At 35.4% G+C, this 6,309-nt stretch overlaps 1 long non-coding RNA gene across 1 annotated transcript; it reads right to left on the reverse strand.

The window, feature by feature from the left end:
• Window positions 1-59: 59 nt before the first annotated feature.
• Window positions 60-6,054, reverse strand: LOC141481767 (uncharacterized). Its single transcript, XR_012465159.1, has 2 exons — window positions 5,875-6,054; window positions 60-229 (listed from the first exon to the last, which is right to left on the reverse strand). It is a non-coding gene; the product is annotated as an uncharacterized lncRNA (long non-coding RNA).
• Between the last annotated feature and the right edge of the window lie 255 nt (window positions 6,055-6,309).

The following is a 6,309-nucleotide window of genomic DNA, read 5'->3' on the forward strand; positions in this document are numbered from 1 at the left end:
CTATTCTTTTCTGGAGTTGAAAATTGAAAAAAAATAATGGATATGAATAAAGACTCAACTTCAGCTCAATAATCGAATCAATATATTATTATCAATTGGCAATTATGTTTTACAGGTTCATAGAAAAAAATCCAGCATTTCCAGCCAAAGGTGTGTTGTTGTGAAGTTGTTATGATACGTGGAATATTTCGACCAAAAAGGCAGATAACTCATTTGTTACAAAGGAAAACTGAAAAAAAAAATGGATATAAATAAAGACTCAACTTCAGCTCAATAATCAAATCAATATATTTTTTTAACCAGCATTTATGTTTTTCAGGTTCATAGTGCGGACATCCCGTATTGCCGACATCCAGTATTTCTATTACGACTCATCGGTGAACGCGAAGATGAGTAACGCAAGGCAAAAACCTTATCGCCTTTTTAAGTTGGAATGTAAAATACGATAATGCGTATTATTCATTATTCGGAAATATATTGTATTGTATATTGGGTGGACGTGAAGAGTTTTAATTATAAATACCCTGCAGTCTACATCAGAAGTGGTTAAGAACGTATAGTTGTGTTTTGTGCCAGTGCCACTGAAGTTGGATTCTCAAATATGGGACGACACCGAAAGAAACCTCGTCATCGGTCACCATCGTCATCGTCTTCAGAGGATAGTTCGACATCAAGTGATGATGAGTATTATAGACGTAAAACCAATAGGAAATCGAAAATCCACCGAGAAAATGTAAGTTATACCCCACCAATTTACCAACCAAGAATGGAGGCATCTTCAGTACAAACAGGTACAAGTTTTATTATTTTCTCAATGATACCAGAGTTTGATCCAAAAACAACGGACATCAATGATTGGATAGAGATCATTCAATATAATGCTAACTTGTACAAGTGGCCAGATAATTTGATGATTTTTCAAGCTTCAAATAAACTAAAAGGTAATGCCAAGCTGTGGTTGGATAACTATATAGAAAGCGAGTTGAGTTGGTCACAGTTTACTTGGGAAAATTGGAAAAATATTTTCATATCAACTTTTCAGCCTAGCCGAAATGCATTCAAGCTAGTAATGGACTTAGTAAATCATAGGCCAACTGAGGGTTGTTCGTTATATGATTTTTACTTTGAACATATAGCTAAAATCGACAAATTAAAAGTGAAATTTTCTGACGCTGATAAAGTTTCTTTGATTTGTGGAGCTATCAATGATAGTAATATAACGGCAGCTATTGAAGCTTCCAACATGGTAGATCCTAACATGCTGGGAGCATATTTGAAAAATAAAATTCACACTTTGCCAAATGCCCCAGGGAATAATAACATAGTTTCTGATCCGCATCCTAGATCTCGGACCTCAATGATGCAAGCGGGTCCAAGTTATTTCAAACCTTCTATTAGTAAACATTTTTCTCATGAAAATAAAGTCAAAATATGTATGTCATGCGGAAAATCAGGCCATGACCGTTCTAATTGTCACCATAGATACCAAATTTGTAATTTTTGTCATTTAAAAGGTCACATTGAACTAAATTGTCTCAAAAAACAATATAAGAATTCAAAGAAAAATTCAGAAAATCACAAAGGCTCGAGAAATAGTTTCAAAAAAACCGAACATATAAACCGTATTGAAAATTCCAAGCCACAGTCAAAATTTAATAAAAAAATTACCCTCAACGGAAATGAATGCGAAGCGTTCATAGATTGTGGTAGCGATTGCTCAATTATTAAATTATCTGTTGCACAAAAACTCAAATTGGAGGTGCAGGATCTCGACAACCCCGTTATTTTATCAGGATTTTTAGGGGATGGTGTTACAGTTAATCAATATGTTAACGCCCAAACACAAGTGGATGAAGTTAATTTAGATATTGAATATTATGTTATCGACAATTCCAGATTCAATTTTGACATTTTGATAGGTACAAACTTTACAGAAAACCCCAATATTATGTATTACAGATTTGATGATTCTCTGAACTTTTTGAACAAACGTGATATTCCTGAGTGGCTACGAAACATCAACCATGGACAAATGTCCTCATCTGATTTAAATGCTTTTTATGAATTGTTGATGTCTTATGAAACATGTGTGTTCGAGTCAGTAAAAAAAGTGGGTGAAGCGCATTCAGTTTCATTATCTATAGAATTAACCACGACGAAGCCAGTTACTCATAGACCATATCGTGTTGCCGAAAAAGATAAATCAACCTTTAGAACAATCATACAGGACTTGCTAGATGCGAACATTATTCGAGAAAGTAGATCACCTTATTCCAGTCCAGCTTTGTTAGTAAATAAAAGTGATAATAAGAAAAGACTAGTGGTTGATTATAGGGCACTCAATAAAATAACTGTAAAACATAAATTTCCAATGCCTATAATAGAGGAAATTATTGATAATTTATCAGGTTTTGAATACTTTACGAGTATCGATTTAGCTTCTGGTTATCACCAAATTCCAATGGAATCAAATTCTATTCCGTTTACTGCATTTGTGACACCGGAAGGACATTATGAATATACTAGAGTTCCATTTGGATTATGTAATGCCCCGTCTATCTTTCAACAATTTATGAATGAAATATTCTCACCTTTACGTAATTATAATGTTATACCTTACCTTGATGACTTACTCATACCTTCAAAAACTATTTCAGATGGTCTAAATATTTTACAAATGGTTTTAGAAATAATAAAAGAATACGGTTTGACAATAAAACTAAACAAATCATCATTTATGCTGAAAAAAATTAAATATCTAGGTTATGAAATATCTTTGAATAAAATATCACCCTCTAGTTCAAAAATAGAGGCTGTCGAAAATTTTCCATACCCAAAGAATCAACATCAATTGCGCCAATTTTTGGGTTTAGTTGGCTACTTCCGGAAATTCATTAAAAATTTTGCTCGACTGTCTGCACCACTAACAAAACTTTTGAAAAAAGACTCTAGCTGGGAATGGAATGAAAACCATACAAAAATAATAGACTCTTTAAAAGTGAAAATATGTTCCAAACCAATACTGGCAATTTTCAACCCGAAATTGCCTGTACTTGTTTATACTGATGCTAGCCGTGATGGTTTTGCTGGAATTTTGACTCAAAAACAAGACAATTTAGAAAAACCTATTGCCTACTTCAGTAAACAAACTACTGGACCTGAAAAAAATTATCATTCATTTGAGTTAGAATTGCTTGCAATTGTAAAAACCCTCAACAGATTCCGTTATTATTTGCCGGGACATATGTTTACTATTTTCACAGACTGCAATGCAGTGAAAAATGCGTGGAATAAGCAGACACTTGTTCCCCGCGTTGCTCGCTGGATTCTTTTTTTACAAGATTTCACGTTTCAACTCGAGCATAGGGCAGGTCATCAAATGCAGCACGTTGATGCATTAAGTCGAAATTTTCGTGACCTTGATCCCAAAAAATGCAAATATCCGTAATAAGTGAAAACGATTATTTAAGAGAGGCTCAAAGCTTAGATGATCAAATCAATCAAATTAAAGAGATTTTATTAAGCGGCAATAGTATCGAACACAAAGATATTTTCAATGATTACGATCTTCGCGGAAATAAGGTTTATCGAATTACGCAACAAGGTAGAAGACTGTTTGTTCCAAAATTGTGTAGGTGGCAAATCACTAAAGCAAACCATGATGATATTGGTCATTTTGGTTACGACAAAACAATCGATAGGATTAAACGAGCCTACTGGTTTCCTAAAATGAACCGGTTCGTAAAAAAATATATTAATTCGTGTCTTTATTGCTTATATTACAAAGAACATGGTGGCAAAAAGCCTGGTTATTTGCATTCTATTCCCAAGTACGCTAGACCACACCATACGCTGCATGTGGATCATCTTGGATCATTTGTCGAAACCTTGAATGGTAATAAATACATCCTCGTCATTGTGGACGGGTTTTCAAAATATACCTGTATCAAGCCAGTTGCAAATACATCTTCCAAATGTGCAATTGATGCTCTTCAAGAATTATTCTCACTTCTGGGAAACCCAAAACGTATAATAACAGATCCTGGGTCGGCTTTCACCTCAACTGAATTCAAAGAATGGTCTGTCGTCAATGGAATACGGTTATTCACAACAGCTGTCGGGATGCCCAGAGCAAATGGACAAGCTGATCGTATGAATAAAACGATTGTGGATGCTCTGGCAACATCTGGCGCACAAACCAGCAAAAATGATTGGGATAACAAAATAATTGAGATTCAACAGGGAATCAATTCTACAAAACACCGTATCACAAAATATACGCCCGCAGAACTGCTATTTGGGTACCAGTTGAGAACAGGTACTGATCTTCATCATTCATCAGAAGAAGAATTAGACGTCACAAAAATCAGGAGAAAAGCTGCCAAAAACCTAGAGAAAAATAGAATCGAGCAAGATGTGGCATTCAACAAAAGACGTGGTCCTCCAAAATTTTTCTCAGTTGAGGATCTAGTATTAACAAAAGTAACAAGTTTCCCGGCCAACAATGAAAGTAAGAAGTTACTTCCAAAATTTCGCGGCCCCTTCAAGATAGTAGAGGTTCTAGCAAACGATAGGTATCAAGTGAGAGAGGATATTCACACTGAACGTTCCAGCCGACCATACGAAGGAGTTGTCTGCTTGGAGGATATAAAGCCTTTCAAAATTCAAAATTTCTAAGGTAAATATTAAAAACGATAACTGAACTGATCGCCATCTTAGGCATTAGAGATCGTCATCTTAGGCACTAGAGATCGCCATCTTAGGCATTAGAGATCGCCATCTTAGGCATTAGAGATCGCCATCTTAGGCATTAGAGATCGCCATCTTAGGCACTAGAGATCGCCATCTTAGGCACTAGAGATCGCCATCTTAGGCATTAGAGATCGCCATCTTAGGCATTAGAGATCGCCATCTTAGGCATTAGAGATCGCCATCTTAGGCATTAGAGATCGCCATCTTAGGCATTAGAGATCGCCATCTTAGGCATTAGATATCGCCATCTTAGGCATTAGAGATCGCCATCTCAGGCACTAAACTGATCGCCATCTTAGGCACTAGAGATCGCCATCTTAGGCATTAGAGATCGCCATCTTGGGCATTAGAGATCGCCATCTTAGGCACTAGAGATCGCCATATTAGGCACCAAACCGATCGCCATCTTTGGCAGTAGAGATCGCTATCTTGGCACTAATTGATCGCCATCATAGGGACTTCAATGATTGCCACCCGAGGCACCACATTATGGTAGAATAAAACATAATAAAAATCTCAATTGTTTCTTTTGTTTCAGACTATCCTTTCGAGGACGAAAGATTCACAGGATGGCCGTGCGGACATCCCGTATTGCCGACATCCAGTATTTCTATTACGACTCATCGGTGAACGCGAAGATGAGTAACGCAAGGCAAAAACCTTATCGCCTTTTTAAGTTGGAATGTAAAATACGATAATGCGTATTATTCATTATTCGGAAATATATTGTATTGTATATTGAGTGGACGTGAAGAGTTTTAATTATAAATACCCTGCAGTCTACAATAGAAGGAAATCCAGCATTTCCAGCCAACGGTGTGTTAGTTATGAAGTTGTTATGATACGTGGAATATTTCGATCAAGAATGCAGATTTGGAAAGGAATGATATACATTGGAAGGATATCTATCCTCTTCGTTTATTTAAATTCTCGAACTCTCAAAATTTGTGAATTAGAAAGTGGCAGTTTGCATTTGTAAAATTTTTATCGACTATAGGCATGTATCTCTGTTGAATATTTCGACAGGATTTTTTGAATTGTCTGAATAGCAAACATATTATCCATTATTTGAACTGAATCTACTACGTTAGGTAAAGGATCTTCTCAAATTAGTAAATTTACCTTTATAACATTTTTTCCTTTAGGAATATATTTTTAAAAATAATTTTAAACCATCACTACCGATGAAAGTCATGACCAATTTGATGATTCACTCATCCTTGATTTGAACATTTTATCAATTATATTTCTAACTCATTTTTGCCAAACTGGGAGAATATTTCAGTAATATTATTTGATCGGTCCATTTTTTTTCGAAACAAAATCGTCCATAACATCAAACGGTTTTTTAGAAATACTATAGTCCGTTCATAATTTGTCGATAGCACAAAATGAGGGCCCAAGTCATAAAACGGTCGTAAAACTCGTAAAATCATAGGCGGAGGTTCCTGAGGTGTTTATTCATTAAATATAAAGCTTCAGTTTATGTTCGAAACTTGCCTTGAAAGGGTGAAGTTGTTACGAACGAAAATAATTTTTGGTTTAGTACATTTTTTA

This window comes from Leptinotarsa decemlineata, unplaced genomic scaffold (genome assembly GCF_025532065.1).
Source record: "Leptinotarsa decemlineata unplaced genomic scaffold, Ldec_3_MD MMD2_tig00000505_RagTag_RagTag, whole genome shotgun sequence".
In the NCBI taxonomy this organism is placed as follows: Eukaryota; Metazoa; Arthropoda; class Insecta; order Coleoptera; family Chrysomelidae; genus Leptinotarsa; species Leptinotarsa decemlineata.